This window comes from Salmo salar, chromosome 20, assembly GCF_965601325.2.
Source record: "Salmo salar chromosome 20, fSalSal1, whole genome shotgun sequence".
NCBI lineage: Eukaryota > Metazoa > Chordata > Actinopteri > Salmoniformes > Salmonidae > Salmo > Salmo salar.
In genome coordinates, this window is record NC_138310.1 from 12,261,753 (window position 1) to 12,280,254 (window position 18,502).

An 18,502-nucleotide genomic window follows, 5' to 3' on the forward strand; every position below is an offset into this window, starting at 1 on the left:
ATATGATGTGACTGTCCATGGTACTGATTCGTACTGTGCGCGCGTGCAAGTAGAAAAAACATGCTGACTCACCCTACTTGTAGCGAAACGCCAATGCCATCTTCCTCTTTCATGTTGCCTAAACGGTCTATGACTCTGTCATACAGTACAAGCTTTTAGATTTTGTTGTCCTAGGCTACCCGTCCAAAATGCTTGTTCACTAGCAAAACTACCTCTCATGGGCAACGATGCGCCAGGCCAGATAGTTATCATGTTAAACTTCCATACTCTCAGGCCAGGGGTACAACATATGAGTTTATGGTTGGATCAGATTCAACATTATAATCATTGGCTAGTACAGAGAATTAAATAAAAACACAAGTCCAAATCTCCACCCATGGCTTATTTAGGAAAGGGACAATTTAGCAATTTTTTTCTGTCAATGACGTTTGGCTTCTGATGTCGTGATTGGTTTGAAGCCAAATCCAAACTGGCTCCAGTTGGTAGTCACTGTAGGAAGTCCGCATTCATCCGTAGCAGTACAGGGGTTAAGTGGACCATTGACCACATCCTAATACTGTCCTTACAGAATACGGTCCATTTCCTTCACTGTTCTGTCACCTTTGGGGCATTGACTCCAATCAGTAACTCAATGTCAGCGTCAATCTCATTCAGTTGGAGTTCCTTTAGATAAGGACACCTTTGGATATCTTTCTGAGTGGGGATGTTGTCTCTTGTCACCAGGATTTTGCTCTATGTGTAGGCCTTTGGGAGTTCGAAAAATGTGTTGATGTCTACGCTACCTACCTCCAAACCAGATACCTCATAGCTCTTGACAGGCTTCTCCTGCCACATTGTCCGTAGGAGAATTTCCGTCTTCGAACCTTTAGCATTAAGCTTCCTCATTCATTTCTCCATATACAACGTCGCTGAGCTACCAGGATCAAGGAAAGCATAGGTGAACACGGTTTTGGTTCCCTTTGGGACCTTCACTTGAACAGGTACTATTGCCAATGTGCATTCCCTATCATCCCCTGTTCCTTCACCACCTCCCAATGACACGAGAGCACTGCTGACAGATGTTTCCTCCTGCTTGGCTGCTACTCTACCCCCTTCTGACCTTTGAAAGTCTGACCGATCTGCCTTCTGACATGGAGATCTCTCTTTTCCTTTTTCCATATGTAGAATGGTGGGGTGCCTTCCGTTACAGCTAAGGCAGGTCATTCTTTTCTTGCAGTCTCTGCTCATGTAACCTTTAGTCAAACAATCAAAGCAGAGGCCATTGGTTCTCAGGAACTCAATCTTAGTGTCATGTGACTGTGCTTTGACTCGCTTACACTCAACCAAAGGATGCTTAGCATCGCAGTACATACATGGTCCTGTACCTTTGGGGGCCTCAGGTGCGTTGCTGCTTTGCTTTTTCCGTTTGGATGTCATTTCCCTTGATGGGCTTTCAGCTGTGTCATCCACAACTGCCACTGACGTAGCAAAGCTGCTTCCTTTGCTCTTTTATTTACTCCATCTGGAATCTGTTATGGTCTTCCAAACAATGAATTTTGCATGACCTTAGCCTGTCTCTCCATGAAAGTCACAAGGTCACAGAATTTGGCTCTGTGCTTGCTTCTCTCTAAAACATCAAATGCTGTTAACCTCCATCTCTCTTTTAGTTTGTATGGAAGATTGGATACAATCAGCTTCAAATTAGAGGGAAGGTTGAGCTCTTCCATGTATTCCAGGTCTTGCATAGTATTGTAACAGCATCGCAGATAGAACGCATAACTATAGAGTGCTTTTCCATCATCAGCCTTAACTGGATTCCAATTCAGAGCCATTTCCATGAAAGCAGTGGTGACTTTTATTTCATTGCCAAAGTGCTCCTGCAGCAATCTCTTAGCATCAGTAAAGCCCCTTCGCGCATCCATATGAAGACAGCTTCTGACCGGAAGTGAATTGCTCGATGTAGTAGAGCCTGTCCTCCCTGCTACTTGCCTTGGCTTCTATGCCATGCTCAAATGCCTGCATGAAGGACTTGTAATCCAAAGGATTACCCTCAAATGTTGATATCTCCCTAGCTGTAAGTGTACTTGTTGTACTATGAGCAGATCAGATATCTAATTTTGTATTTGCATGACAGTGGTTAGGTTGTCATGGTTACTGTGGCTTAGTTCACAAGGCCATAGTTGATTGGACCTTTGTGGTGGTAGGGGAAAACCTCTTCCTATTGCTGGTTTCAAAATGGACTCTGGTAATGTTGATGGTAAGTCTAAGGCCCTTTGCAGTGGGGAGAAAGCAATAACTTTATGAAATCCACAGGTGATGTTCAGGTGTTAGATCATCTTCTGTAAGTGCACTGGGATTTTCCTTCAAAAAGGTAGACTTCCTGGGAAAATAAAAATGTTCCTTACAATTCCTCTAATAATAAGTGCAATAAAAATAGGCTATTGTGTGCAGTAAATTCAATACATCATGTGAGTAATTGCGAGCAAGTGCTGTCCAAAAACTATACTGCTCCTCTAACTAACCGAGACTCCTCCTTGTAGGCCTGACTTCCTCCCTCAAATAAAATTTCCTCCTCACGTAGCCACCACACCGGCCACAAGGGGGTATTCATCTCCAATAATGGCTTCACACTAATATTTCAACTAATAATGCTCTGGTTATTGTATACAAATACAAATTGGCTATTTGGCTCTATCAGATGGTGTTGGAATCATGCTTGTCCACGCAGTTGTGGGTGAACAGCATTTTCACATAGGTGTTCCTTTTGTCCAGGTGGAAAAGGGCAGTGTGGAGTGAGATTGAGATTGCATCTGTGGATCTGTTGGGGCTGTATCCGAATTGGAGTGAGTCTAGGGTTTCTGGGATGATGGTGCTGATGTGAGCCATGACCAGCCTTTCAAAGCACTTCATGGCTACCAACGTGAGTGCTATGGGGCGATAATGATTTAGGCAGGTAACCTTCGCTTTCTTGGGCACAGGGACTATGGTGGTCTGCTTTAAACATGTAGGTATTACTGACTTGGTCAGGGAAAGGTTGAAAATGTCAGTGAAGACACTTGTTAGTTGGTCTGCGCTTGCTTTGAGTACACGTCCTGGTAATCCGTCTGGCCCCGCGGCTTTGTGAATGTTGACCTGTTTAACTTCATTAGGGTAGGGGGCACTATTTTCTCCTCCAGATGAAAAGCATGATAAAGTAAACTGCCTACTACTCAGGTCCAGAAGCTAGGATATGCATATAATTGGTAGATTTGGATAGAAAGCACTCTAAGGTTTCCAAAACTGTTAAAATAATGTCTGTGAGTATAACAAAAACTGATATGGCAGGCGAAAACCTGAGAAAAATCCATCCAGGAAGTGGGATTCTTTAATTTTTGTAGTTTTCTATTGAATGCCATTACAGTATCCATTGACTTAGGACTCAAATTGTACTTCCTATGGCTTCCACTAGATGTCAACAGTCTTTAGAAATTGTTTCAGGCTTGTATTCTGAAAAATTAGGGAGTAAGACCACTTTGAATGAGTGGACCATTCAGTGTCCCAAAGGTTTTTCATGCGCACGACCGAGAGCACGCCTTTCTTGTTTTCCTTTTATATTGACGAAGCTTTTGTCCGGTTGAAATGTTATTGATTATTATGACTAAAAACAACCTGAGGATTATAAACATCATTTGACATGTTTCTACAAACTTTACTGATACTTTTTGGATTTTTCGTCTGTCTGTTGTGACTGCCTTTGAGCCTGTGGATTACTGAACAAAACGGAGGTTTTTGGATATACAGAGGGACTTTATCGAACAAAACCAACATTTATTGAGTAAATGGGAGTCTTGTGAGTGCAACCATATGAAGATCATCAAAGGTAAGTGATTCATTTTATCACTATTTCTGACTTGTGGAACTCCTCTACTTGACTGGTAAGTGTTTGTAATGATTTGTCTGCTGGGCGCTGTTCTCAGATAATCGCATGGTACGCTTTCGCCGTAAAGCCTTTTTGAAATCTGACACCGTGGTTGGATTAACAAGAAGTTAATCTTTAAACTGATTTATAACACTTCTATGTTTTATGAATTTTTATAATGAGTATTTCTATTTTTGAATTTGGCGCTCTGCAATTTCACTGGAAGTTGGCCAGGTGGGACGGTAGTGTCCCACACCCCCTGGAGAGGTTAAAGGTCTTGCTCACATTGGCTACGGAGAACATGATCACACAGTCGTCTGGAACAGCTGATGCTCTCATGCATGCTTCAGTGTTGCTTGCCTCGAAGTGAGCATAAAAGGCATTTATCTCATCTGGTAGGCTCGCATCACTGGGCAGCTCGCAGCTGGGTTTCCTTTTGTAGCCCATAATAGTTTGCAAGCCCTGCCATATGCGACGAATGTCCGAGCCAGTGTGGTATGATTCAATCTTAGTCCCTTATTGATGCTTTGCCTGTTTGATGGTTCGTCTGAGGATATAGCAGGATGTCTTATAAATGTCCTTATTAGCATCCCGATCCTTGAAAATGGCAACTCCAACTCCAGCCAGCTCTGTGTGGAAAATTCCTGTAATCCATGGCTTCTGGTTGGGATATGTACGTACAGTCACTGTGGGGACAACGTCGTCGAAGCACTTATTGATAAAGCAAGTGACATAGGTGGTATACTCCTCAATGCCATTGGATGAATCCCGGAACATATTCCAGTCTGTGCTAGCAAAACAGTCCCGTAGTGTAGCATCCGCATCATCTGACCACTTCCGTATTGAGCGAGTCATTGGTAATTCATGCTTTAGTGTTTGCTTGTAAGCAGGAATCAGGAGGATAGAGTTATGGTCAGATTTGCCAAATGGAGTGCGAGGGAGAACATTGTATGCATCTATATGTGTGGAGTAAAGGTGGTCTAGAGTTTTCTTTCCTGTGGTTGCACATGTGACATGCTGGTAGAAATTTGGTAAAATGGATTTAAGTTTCCCTGCATTAAAATCCCCGGCTACTAGAAGTACCGCTTTGGCCAATAGTACTGATGGTAGTGGTGCTTTGCACACTCGCCTACGAATTCTCACAAGGCACCCGGACCTCCACACACGTTTTCTCTGTCTTTTCTTCACGTGAGTGATGGTGATTTGGGCCTGGTCATCGTGTCACGGTTTTCATCGTGTTGCGGAAAAGACCAACATGCAGCGGGATTGTGGACACTCATGTTTATTAAAGAAAACATGTAAAGCATCCACTTGAACAAAAAAAACAATAAACAGTACTTACAACGGCAACAGTGTGGCAGGCTCAAACAAACGCAGTGCACACAAACAATCTCCCACAAAAGACACATACAAACACACCCTAATATATGGGACTCTCAATCAAAGGCAAATGGACAACACCTGCCTTCAATTGAGAGTCCCAACCCCAATTGACCACACATAGACATACAACAGCTAGATCAATCATAGAGATACATAACAAGGAACAGTGCCCAAAAACCCCGGAATACACAAATCAAATCCCCTACAACAAACACACCACCACGAATCACATAAAACGAATACCCTCTGCCACGTCCTGACCAAACTACAATAACAATTAACCCTTATACTGGCCAGGACGTGACTGTACCCCCCCCCCCCCCCAAAGGTGCTAACCCCGGAAGCACCTCAAGAAAAAAACAAAAAAACAAACAACAACAAAAAATCCCCCTACTAAAGGGAGGGAAGGGAGGGTGGCTGCCGTCAACGACGGCACTGTGCTACACCCCCCCTCCCCAACCCACCTATATCTGGAGGTGACTCCGGTTCTGGCAGACCTGGAGGGCAGTCGGGCCACTCTGGCAGACCCGGAGGGCAGTCGGGCCACTCTGGCAGACCCGGAGGGCAGTCGGGCCACTCTGGCAGACCCGGAGGGCAGTCGGGCCACTCTGGCAGACCCGGAGGGCAGTCGGGCCACTCTGGCAGACCCGGAGGGCAGTCGGGCCGCTCTGGCAGACCCGGAGGGCAGTCGGGCCGCTCTGGCAGACCCAGAGGGCAGTCGGGCCGCTCTGGCAGTCCCGGGCAGTCGGGCCGCTCTGGCAGTTCCGGGCAGTCGGGCCGCTCTGGCGGCTTCTGACTAGCGGGCCGCTCTGGCGGCTTCTGACTAGCGGGCGGCTCTGGCGGCTCCTGACTAGCGGGCGGCTCTGGCGGCTCCTGACTAGCGGGCGGCTCTGGCGGCTCCTGACTAGCGGGCGGCTCTGGTGACGTACGACTGGCGGGCGGCTCTGGTGACGTACGACTGACGTACGACTGGCGGGCGGCTCTGGTGACTGGCGGGCAGCTCTGGTGACTGTTGACTGGCGGGCAGCTCTGGTGACTGTTGACTGGCGGGCAGCTCTGGTGACTGTTGACTGGCGGGCAGCTCTGGTGACTGGCGGGCAGCTCTGGTGACTGTTGACTGGCGGGCAGCTCTGGTGACTGTTGACTGGCGGGCAGCTCTGGTGACTGTTGACTGGCGGGCAGCTCTGGTGACTGTTGACTGGCGGGCAGCTCTGGTGACTGTTGACTGGCGGGCAGCTCTGGTGACTGTTGACTGGCGGGCAGCTCTGGTGACTGTTGACTGGCGGGCAGCTCTGGTGACTGTTGACTGGGGGCAGCTCTGGTGACTGTTGACTGGCGGGCAGCTCTGGTGACTGTTGACTGGCGAGGCTGGGTTTACGCACTAGATGCCTTGTGCGTGGGGCTGGTACTGGACGTGCCAGCCCGGAGACACGCACCTCAAGGCTAGTGCGTGTAACGGGAAACAGAGGACCGTAGAGGCGCACTGACAGTCTTAAGCGCAGGGTTGGCATCTCCGGTGCTGGCTCGATGCCTACTTTCCCCTGGCACGTGCGGGGTGCTGGTATTGAGCCTACTGGCCTGAAAATACCAGGCCTTACCATGGCACCTACCCCAAAGCACGGGACCTGTCCAGTCTGTTTACCTCTAACAAGGGTACGGGGCACTGGCCTGGGTCTCCAGTCTTGCCCCGTCAAACAGCCCTTGTGCCCCCCCCTAAAAAATTATTGGGGGTGCCTCTCGGTCTCCCTTACCTGTCGTGTTCCCCAGTCCTCGCCAGAATTCTTCCGCTACTTGGTCCTGGTTTGGTGGGAGATTCTGTCACGGTTTTCATCGTGTTGCGGAAAAGACCAAAATGCAGTGGGATTGTGGACACTCATGTTTATTAAAGAAAACATGTAAAGCATCCACTTGAACAAAAAAAACAATAAACAGTACTTACAACGGCAACAGTGTGGCAGGCTCAAACAAACGCAGTGCACACAAACAATCTCCCACAAAAGACACATACAAACACACCCTAATATATGGGACTCTCAATCAAAGGCAAATGGACAACACCTGCCTTCAATTGAGAGTCCCAACCCCAATTGATCACACATAGACATACAACAGCTAGATCAATCATAGACATACATAACAAGGAACAGTGCCCAAAAACCCCGGAATACACAAATCAAATCCCCTACAACAAACACACCACCCCGAATCACATAAAACGAATACCCTCTGCCACGTCCTGACCAAACTACAATAACAATTAACCCTTATACTGGCCAGGACGTGACACATCGAGAAAGCAGTATTACCTTTTTGTCTGACTCATTAAAGAAAATGTATGTAGTGTATATAGCCGTATTATGTATATAGCGTAGTTATAACATATAAATAATGAAGTGTCTTACTATTCTCCATGGTTGTTCCTCTTGCCTATTCTTTGAATGTGGAAGGAGCCACAGTTATACACCTGAGCCTGCTTACTGCACAGCACAATCCATCAATCAGATTGATACACGAGTGTGTAGGTGTGGGTTATAGGGTGTCTAATTGTTTTATATTTTTTCAATATGGGTGACTATTAAAAGAGCCTGTTTTGTTTTTGTACAGGCATCACCCTTACCTACACAGCACCCTCACCTGAGAAGAAGAAACTGGGAATTGAATAACTGCAGTTGCCATAGCTAAGTTATTGGAAGAATACTCTTATTGCAATGTGGATAGCTCTTTAAAAAAGCCTTTGGTTGTGCATAGTGTAGTCTATGGTGTTGCCAGGGAACAGCACCCTCTTCAAAGAAGTAGGAGGCATAGATCTCCCACAAACGGATTGCCTCCCATGCTGCATTGTTGGCCCCCACCCTTGCAACATCCTGCAGAGCAGCAGACCTCTCCTCTGGCACACGGCAGCAAGCTGCAGGTCACCTCCTGGTCCTCATGTCCATCCTCATGAAGTTGTGCAGAACACAGGTAGCATTCACACATGCCTGAATTACCCCCACGAGGCAGTCCCAGATGTCCCTGGTCACCCAACCGTATAGTGCTCTACACGGTAACTGTTGGCAATCGTTTTGAAGGAATCTCCAGTTGCAAGGTACACTGGGGGGAAAAAGTATTTGATTCCCTCCTGATTTTGTACGTTTGCCCACTTACAAAGAAATGATCAGTCTATAATTTTAATGGTAGGTTTATTTGAACAGTGAGAGACAGAATAACAACAAAAAAATCCAGAAGAACGCATGTCAAAAATGTTAGAAAATGATTTGCATTTTAATGAGGGAAATAAGTATTTGAACCCTCTGCAAAACACGACTTAGTACTTGGTGGCAAAACCCTTGTTGGCAATCACAGAGGTCAGACGTTTCTTGTAGTTGGCCACCAGGTTTGCACTCATCTCAGGAGGGATTTTGTCCCACTCCTCTTTGCAGATCTTCTCCAAGTCATTAAGGTTTCGAAGGCTGACGTTTGGCAACTCGAAACCTTCAGCTCCCTCCACAGATTTTCTATGGGATTAAGGTCTGGAGACTGGCTAGGCCACTCCAGGACCTTAATGTGCTTCTTCTTGAGCCACTCCTTTGTTGCCTTGGCCGTGTGTTTTGGGTCATTGTCATGCTGGAATACCCATCCTCAACCCATTTTCAATGGCCTGGCTGAGGGAAGGAGGTTCTCACCCAAGAGTGGACAGTATATGGCCCCGTAAAATGATGCGGTGAAGTTGTCCTGTCCCCTTAGAAGAAAAACACACCCAAAGCATAATGTTTCCACCTCCATGTTTGACGGTGGAGATGGTGTTCTTGGGGTCATAGGCAGCATTCCTCCTCCTCCAAACACGGTGAGTTGAGTTGATGCCAAAGAGCTCCATTTTGGTCTCATCTGACCACAACACTTTCACCAGTTGTCCTCTGAATCATTCAGATGTTCATTGGCAAACTTTAGACGGGCATGTATATGTATTCTTGAGCAGGGGGACCTTGCGGGCGCTGCAGGATTTCAGTCCTTCACAGCGTAGTGTGTTACCAATTGTTTTCTTGGTGACTATGGTCCCAGCTGCCTTGAGATCATTGACAAGATCCTCCCGTGTAGTTCTGGGCTGATTCCTCACCATTCTCATGATCATTGCAACACCACGAGATGAGATCTTGCATGGAGCCCCAGGCCCAGGGATATTGACAGTTCTTTTGTGTTTCTTCCATTTGCGAATAATCGCACCAAATGTTGTCACCTTCTCACCAAACTGCTTGGCGATGGTCTTGTAGCCCATTCCAGCCTTGTGTAGGTCTACAATCTTGTCCCTGACACCCTTGGAGAGCTCTTTGGTCTTGGCTATGGTGGAGAGTTTGGAATCTGATTGATTGATTGCTTCTGTGGACAGGTGTCTTTTTTACAGGTAACAAGCTGTGGTTAGGAGCACTCCCTTTTAGAGTGTGCTCCTAATCTCAGCTTGTTACCTGTATAAAAGACACCTGGGAGCCAGAAATCTTTCTGATTGAGAGGGGGTCAAATACTTATTTCCCTCATTAAAATGCAGATCATTTTATAACATTTTTTACATGTGTTTTTCTGGATTTTTTTGTTGTTATTCTGTCTCTCACTGTTCAAATAAACCTACCATTAAAATTATAGACTGATCATTTCTTTGTCAGTGGGCAAACGTAGAAAATCAGCAGGGGATCAAATACTTTTTCCCCCCACTGTATCTGTAGGAATAATGAAGATAATGTCATTATTAGACTTTTACATCACCAGGTCATTCTGGATTACTAAAACATAATATCTCTTATAACAAATTATGTTAACTTTGGATAGATAGCTGCATGTGCAGACACGTTCATGTGTAGCATGTGACAACAGCAGGCTCATATCAAGGATAGCATCACAAATTAATACATAAATACCACTTGAAGCTTGATGAGGATCATTTGAATTAGCTGTGTATTGCTCCATGACCAGGACTGAGAACCACTGCTCTTCATTGGGACCTCTTCATCTGCAGACAGGCTTTCACAGCTCTCTGTATCTGAGGACAGAAAATAACACAAGATACAGACATCATTATACTCAAATTAGACAGCACTGAATATTATGTTACTATCATCTCTGTCCTCACTTCTAGGGACTGGAACTACACAAAGTACCTGCCCTATCCAGAATAGCCTACTCTCTATTCCTAGTCCCTACTCTGATATCCTTTCACCCTCCTCCATGGCTGTTAGCTACCTACAAATACATTTGGAGTTTGTTTTTTACAATGACAAATACATCAAGATAGCTAGCTAATATGATGTTAGGTAGCTGTTCATATTTAATTCACTTAGCTAGCTAGCTATACAGTATGTACAGTTGGCTAGATAGCTAGCTAGCTACATTAGCAGGTCATTTGAGTTAGCCTGCACTTGTAATGAATACTCAGGGAGAAAAAGGTGTAGATTCACACTCAGAGCGTGGCAGGTGTTAATTTTGCCTTCGCAGAAGGCAGGAATCATGGTCACAGGCAGGCAATGGTCATACACAGGTAGGCAAACAGGCAGGTGAATCAAACTAGGACTGAAGGCTAACTGGTTCTCACAAACGGGCTAGATAAAGGTTTAGTAGAGTCAAAACGAACACAGGTGAAATCAATGAACAAAACTGAAAGACAGGGCTACGTTCCAGAACACAAAGAAACAGGGCTACGTTCAAGAACACAAGGTTGACTAAGAAAAAAGCAGAACCTTACAGCACTGTAGCTAGTTGGCTAATAATGCATCGTTTTTTAAACATTTTCGAAATGTATATACTTACTTGAATAGGTTCTCCCAGCCATGCGAACAATTGGAAACAGGGCAGCAAAGTTTTTTGTCACCAGAGCAGTTTAGAGCGTATTACTATTTACCTGTGAATAAATTCATGAAATGGAGAATGGATTAAACTATTTACCCATTTAATAACCAAACCTTCATACAAACTTGCTATGCTGAATTCTTGATGCACAGTCAAACGTGCTGTTATATGCTGCCAGCACACCCACAAGCGAACCACTCTGGGCGCCATAAGGCAAATGACTGCGTACTAATGTACACGTATGGTTTGCAGTACGTTAGGAGAATTAGGTTAAGGTTAGGGAAAGAGTTAGGGTTAGCTCAAATGCAAAATAAAATACTTTTGATGTTAATTTCATAAAGCTGGATCACTTTTAGCCAGGACTCCTTTTCGGTCTAGATTACATGGTTGCATTCAAGACAAGGTCGTTTTTATTGATCTGTTGTCAGTGTCAGTAGAGTAGGCCTAGGCCACCATCGTATTAAAAAGGATTCTGCTAATGACTCCAGTCATATAAAGTGTAGTAATGGTTATCAAAGGCCACGTTATTTTCCCGTGCAAAGGAAAGAAACGTCTCTGACATAGCCTTTAAGCCTATGCCACTACAGTACGCGTTTATTATCACTATCCAATCTACTCATCAAATTAGGAATAGTAGTTTTACATTAGTCTGCAAATGCGATGACAGAGGCATGCAATCCTTTGTTATAAAGGTGCATTTTTATGGTGAAAAATAGCTTCCCCAAAATATGAAACTCACACGACACATGCTAATAGCTAGACTATAAGATATCTAGCTAGCTAATTTTGGATAACTTACTGTAGTGTTGTTGTTGACACCTGGTTAAGCATAACAGTTAAACTAAACTCGAAGTCGATCAGACTTGACTTACCAGTGTTGAAATGATCATAGCAGACACTGTACTAACAGTCTGGGTTCAGAGCAAAAAGGTTTCTTTGCTTTTCGGATAGTTCTTGAGCCTTATTGCAATGGTATCACCACTGGTGTTTCATGATTGCGGGGAATCTGTAAACATATTTTTCCTGTTGTCTTTCCTGCCTTGTTAGAGCAGCCAAAAATGACCGTGGCGATGAATAAATTCGTTTTAGGGACTGTTATCATGCAGTTTGGGGTAGTCACTCGGCTGTTGTTGTTGAAATAATTGTGGTGGTCTTCCAACATGGCCGCCAGGAGGCATCGTACGTCAACTGCAAGCCCTCTATTTGGACAGATACAACTTACTAGGCCTTTCTACAAGCTAACTAGCAAGATTTATGCAAAGCGACTTACCGGTGATAAGGTGCTTGAACACACATAAATGTATCGATTAAGTGGAGCCCACAGCTTTCCATCATCATCGCGTAATAGCCGGAAACCAATGGAGGCTGCTTAGGGGAGGACGGCTCATAATAATTGCTGAAACGGAGCAAATGGAATGGCATCGAACACATGGAAACTATATGTTTGATGTATTTGATACCATTCCAAGCATTACCACGAGCCCGTCCTCCCCAATTACGGTCCCACCAACCTCCCCTGTGCCTGAAACCATAAGGTTCATCTAAACTGGTCCTTGGGCAGTTTATGAAACTTAATTCGGTGATCTTTTCTCCTACTATTATTCAAACAAAATGGTATGAAAAAGGTTTTTCGGCACCTTAAAAGCAGGGTTAGTTAGCTAATTGAAGTAAGTCTGTTGGAATCGACTCTTTGGCTAATAATTGTTATTTACATTTCATACAAAAAAATGTACGAGCATGAAAGTGTTTTTAGGTACAATGTAGTTTGTTGATTAAGACGACATAGAAGTATGATAAAAATGACCAACCAAGCATATCTAAAATGTTAATTGAATTTAAAAAAAGGATGCAGCCATTGTTGAGTTAACGCGTAAAGTAGGCAATTTAACATGGGAGTAAAGAGAGTACCCTACGGCTGTAACCTACTCGGGGGCGAAGATGTTGCCCTCTACTGGACATACAGAATAGGACCCCAAAGGCCTTCCTGGCTGACTGACCAGAGGATTTCTGTGTCACCAGAGGAGTTTAGCTCTACAGATAAAGTATTAGACTGTATTAGTGATTTAAATACTTCGATGGCTCACAACTTCCTCCAGCTAAATCAAGACAAGGCCGAGGTACTAACTGTTGGATACAAAGCACAGAGACAGAAACTAGCCGCATGTTTTAATTTACGGCAATAAACATTAAACACCAGATAAAAAAACCTAGGTGTTATTTTAGATTCTGAAATATATTTCGAATCGCACATTAGGAATGTGACCAAAATAACTTTTCACCACCTGAGGAACATTGCCGAGGTGCGGACGTTTCTCTCTCAGGCTGATACAGAGGGACTCTTTCATGCTTTTTTTTACAAGCAGGCTTGACTACTGTAACGCACTCCTTTCTGGTCTACCCAAGAAAGCTATTGGTGCCACACCCTGATTGTTTCAACTGTCTTTGTGCTTGTCTCCACCCCCCTCCAGGTGTGGCCAATCTTCCCCATTATCCCCAGTGTATTTATACCTGTGTTCTCTGTTTGTCTGTTGCCAGTTGGTTTTGTTTCGTGAAACCTACCAGCGGTTTTCCCCTTGTTCTTCCCAGTTTTGATCATTCTGCCTGCCCTGAGCCTGCATGCTGTTCTGTACCTTGCCACACCACACTGGAGTATTGACCCCTGCCTGCTCTGACACTGAGACTGCCTGCCGTTCTGGACCTTTTGCAACGTATCTGGATTACTACCTGCCCTTGACCTGTCATTTTGCCTGCCCCTGTACTAGTAATAAACTTTTGTTACTAAGGCACTGTCGAAGAACACAGAATGATGCAGCATGGGTACTGACCAAGAACAGATGGAGAGCACACATCACACCGGTTTTAAGATCTCTGCACTGGCTGCCTGTGAGTTTTCTATTGGTTTTCAAATCAATTCACATGTGTGCACCCCAGTATATGTCAGACATGGTTTTAAGTTATGTACCCAATAGGTCCCTTTGTAGGCACTGGCCTTTTGACTATCTCCCAGCCTCTGGAAAAGCCTGCCGGAGAACCTGAGGGGCGGCAAAACTGTGGACATATTTAAAAGATCTTAAAACACGTATTTTTAGCTTTGATTTTCCTTAGGGTGATTTTTAGTTCAGTTTGTCATTCTTTTGTTTTTTAACTTCTGTTTGTGTAGTAAATATTTCAGCTTTCATTATCATTTTTTATTTAGATTATTCCTGTAAAGCACATTGCGTTGCATTCCATGTCAGAAATGTGCTGTATAAATAAAGCTTGATTTGATTTAATCTGACCAAATAGGTAAATGAAAATGAACAATGCCATTAGAAAGCATGTACTGTATTTTGTGCCAAGAGAAACAGCCATTTATTCCTCCAAAACATCACCCAATCTCTGTTCCACTCTGTCTCTCCCCACAACCCCAACATATGACCCTCCTGAATATACTGTATCAACACTCACAACGTTATTGGCACCAATATATTAGCAACATAAACGCTTCATGGACCAACTACCTTCATAATCTTATTGTGGCCTCCTAAAGAATATGATGCACATGGGAAGTGAAAAAAACAATATTCACAGGCTAGCCAATGCATAAAGATAGTATTCTCATGCACTACGTATCCATGCAGGTGCCTTCCTCTTATTGATCATCCTCCTCCAATGGCTTTGGTCTAGGACACAACCACAGGATTGGCCAGTAGGGCTGAAGTGGGGGTTAGTCAGTGTTTCTTTGCTCAAAAATTCTCTCTCATACTTGCAGCCACAGTATGAACAGCAGGGTAGCCAAAGAGCACAACCAGTGTAAGGACGTTCTGCGCCAGTGGGGGGTGCTGTTGCAAAGGTCTGAAACACAGCAGTGGATCCACACCCCGGGTAGCTCCTGTTGGCAGTGCTGAGACGTGGCACAACCGCTGGTCAGAATGATTCCCATGGCACCTGCAGGGGTTGGACGCACACACACAGAGAGATAATAAAGATGCATAGACAGTGAGATACGTTTGAAAAAGACAGGTATTTGAGACAAGCATGGGACACACTGAGCTGAGGACTGGGGACTGAGGAGGAGAGATAGATGGGAGGGATGCTGTAAGCATGTTATGAGTGAGAAGCTGCCTTGACAGGGATGAGAGTGACTGTGCAGGATTAGACCAGGGACTTTGATCTTTCCAGAAATTCCCCCTGCCTAACACAGCACATGACTCATCATATCACAGCCCCTTACTTATCCATGACCCCAGATCTTCCTGGAGCAATCTCAATCAGATTGGGGTCTTTCTTTGTCACTGCAATCAGGTTATCACTGTCTCTATTATTGTCGTTGACTCAAATTTAAATTCATTGACGGAACAGTTACAGAATGTGTTTGCATACACTAGGTAAGAGAATACCTCTGAGAAAATAGACATTCTTCTACTATTTCAACCCAGGTCTGGCACTCACGTAACAAGTTGCTTTAGATAAGGAGTGACCGTGGGGTAAAGCATGCAAGGGTGAGGGTGAAGGAGAGGGTGAGGAGGACTGTACTCACTGCTCTCTGTCTTAATGCAGAAGCGGTGCTTGAAGCCTTTGTGTGAGTGAGAGCAAGTGATGACCTTGGGGCTGGAGCAGCCCACGTCCACGTACATCTGGCCCTGGAGGATGTTACAGCCATAGCACTGCAGCGCCTCACCTTCCACAACACACAGAGAACATTAGGACAACATTAGAACAACCCTTTGCCACTGTACATTGCCCTGGTGCCATTTTCAAAGGTTAAAGTTGAGTCAGTGGCACAGTTTACATAAGCACCACACTAGAATATCATTAACATTAAGGCTGGAATAAAATGTTACAAATGACATACAGTTTAAAGTTCAGTGGAAGGTTTTTGAACTCAGCAAGCCTGAGGATGGCTGTGAGAAAGGATGGCAAATGGAAGAATTGCTGAAAATAAAAAATAGGACATATAATACAGGGCCAAGAGTATGTGGAAACCCCTTCAAATTAGTGGATTCGGCTATTTCAGCTACACCTGTTACTGACAGGTGTATAAAATCAGGCATGCAATCTCCATAGACAATCATTGGCAGCAGAATGGCCCGTACTGAAGCGCTCATTGGCTTTCAACATGGCACCATCATAGGATGCCACCTTTCCAACAAGTCAATTCATCAAATTTCTGCCCTGCTAGAACTGCCCCGGTCAACCGTAAGTGTTGTTATTGTGAAGTGGAAACGTCTAAGAGCAATAATGGCTCAGGCGCAAAGTGATAGTCCACACAAGCTCACAGAATGGGACTGCCTAGTGCTGAAGCGCGTTGCAACACTCACTACCGAGTTCCAAACTGCCTCTGGAAGCAATGTCAGTACAATAACTCTTCATCAGGAGCTTCATCATGAAATGGGTTTCCATGGCCGAGCAGCCGCACACAAGCCTAAGATCACCATGCGCAATGCCAAGCGTCGGCTGAAGTGGTGTAAAGCCCGCCGCCATTGGACTCTGGAGCAGTGGAAACTGGAGTGATGAATCATGCTTCACCATCTGGCAGTCCGACGGACGAATCTGGGTTTAGCGGATGCTACCTGCCCCAATGCATAGTGCCAACTGTAAAATGTGGTGGAGGAAGAATACTGGTCTGTGGCTGTTTATCATGGTTCAGGCTAGGCCCCTTAGTTCCAGTGAAGGGAAATCTTAACCTGTTGAGGACAGACGTTCCGCTAGCTGAACCCCGTTCCGCCTGCGGAACCCCTAGCCAACAGCCAATGGCATCGCACGGCGCGAAATACAAAACCAACTAAAATACCACAATTCAATTTTCTCAAACAATCAACTATTTTACACCATTTTAAAGATAAGACTCTCGTTAATCTAACCACAAGGCTTTACGGCGAAAGCAAAACATTAGATTATGTTAGGAGAGTACCCTGCCAAAAATAATCACACAGCCATTTTCCAAGCAAACATATATGTCACAAAAACCAAAACCACAGCTAAATGCAGCACTAACCTTTGATGATCTTCATCAGATGACACTCCTAGGACATTATGTTATACAATACATTAATGTTTTGTTCAATCAAGTTCATATTTATATCAAAAACCAGCTTTTTACATTAGCATGTGATGTTCAGAACTAGCATACCCACCAAAAACTTCCGGTGAATTTACTAAATTACTCATGATAAACGTTCACAAAATAAATAACAATTATTTTAAGAATTATAGATACAGAACTACTTTATGCAATCGCGGTGTCAGATTTTAAAATACATTTTCGGCAAAAGCACATTTTGCAATATTCTGAGTAAATAGCTCGGCCATCATGGCTAGCTATTTTGACACCCACCAAGTTTGGGACAACCTAAACTCAGAATTACTATTAGAAAAATTGGATTACCTTTGCTGTTCTTCATCATAATGCACTCCCAGGACTTCTAATTCAACAGCAAATGTTGTTTTGGTTCCAAATAATCCATAGTTATATTCAAATAGCTCCGTTTTGTTCGTGCGTTCAGGTCACTATCCGAAGGGTGACGCGCGAGCACATTTCATGACAAAATATTTCAAAATATTCCATTACCATACTTCGAAGCATGTCAAACGCTGTTTAAAATCAATTTTTATGCAATTTTTTCGTAAAATAGCAATAATATTCCAACCGGGCAACGTTGTATTCATTCAAAGGCTGAAAGAAAAAAATGGAGTAGTCTCATGACGCGCGCATCTCCAGTGTCACTGTCCCCAGGCTGACCACTCACAAATTGTCCTGCTGTTCTTCGCCCAGAGACAGCAGACACCCCATTCCACTTTCTGGCGGCTTTAGAGAGCCAATGGAAGCCTTAGAAAATGTCACGTTACAGCACGGATGCTGTATTTTCGATAGAGATGCAACAGAAGGACAACAAATTGTCAGACAGGGCACTTCCTGTATGGAATCTTCTCAGGTTTTGGCCTGCCATATGAGTTCTGTTATACTCACAGACACCATCCAAACAGTTTTAGAAACTTTAGAGTGTTTTCTATCCAAATCTACTAATTATATGCATATTCTAGTTTCTGGGCAGGAGTAGTAACCAGATTAAATCGGGTACGTTTTTTATCCGGCCGTGAAAATACTGCCACCTATCCCAAAGAAGTTAACACTACAGCATAAATGACATTCTCGACGATTACGTGCTTCCAACTTTGTGGCAACAGTTTGGGGAAGGCCCTTTTCTGTTTCAGCATGACTATGCCCCTTTGCACAAAGCGAGGTCCATACAGAAATGGTTTGTTGAGATCGGTGTGGAAGAACTTGACTGGCCTGAACAGAGCCCTGACCTCAACCCCACAACTGTGAGCCAGGCCTAATCGCCCAACATCAGTGCCCGACCTCACTAATGCTCTTGTGGCAGAATGGAAGCAAGTCTCCGCAGCAATGTCCCAACATCGGAAAGCCTTCCCAGAAGAGTGGAGGCTGTT

At 44.4% G+C, this 18,502-nt stretch overlaps 2 long non-coding RNA genes across 2 annotated transcripts; both read right to left on the bottom strand.

The window, feature by feature from the left end:
* Positions 1–9,897: 9,897 nt before the first annotated feature.
* LOC106580133 (uncharacterized) lies at positions 9,898–12,720 on the bottom strand. The gene is made up of 3 exons (XR_001322808.3): positions 11,944–12,720; positions 11,033–11,123; positions 9,898–10,268 (listed from the first exon to the last, which is right to left on the bottom strand). It is a non-coding gene; the product is annotated as an uncharacterized LOC106580133 (long non-coding RNA).
* Positions 12,721–14,394: 1,674 nt separating this feature from the next.
* Positions 14,395–15,726, bottom strand: LOC145862362 (uncharacterized). Its single transcript, XR_014381774.1, has 2 exons — positions 15,591–15,726; positions 14,395–14,998 (listed from the first exon to the last, which is right to left on the bottom strand). It is a non-coding gene; the product is annotated as an uncharacterized LOC145862362 (long non-coding RNA).
* Positions 15,727–18,502: the final 2,776 nt, after the last annotated feature.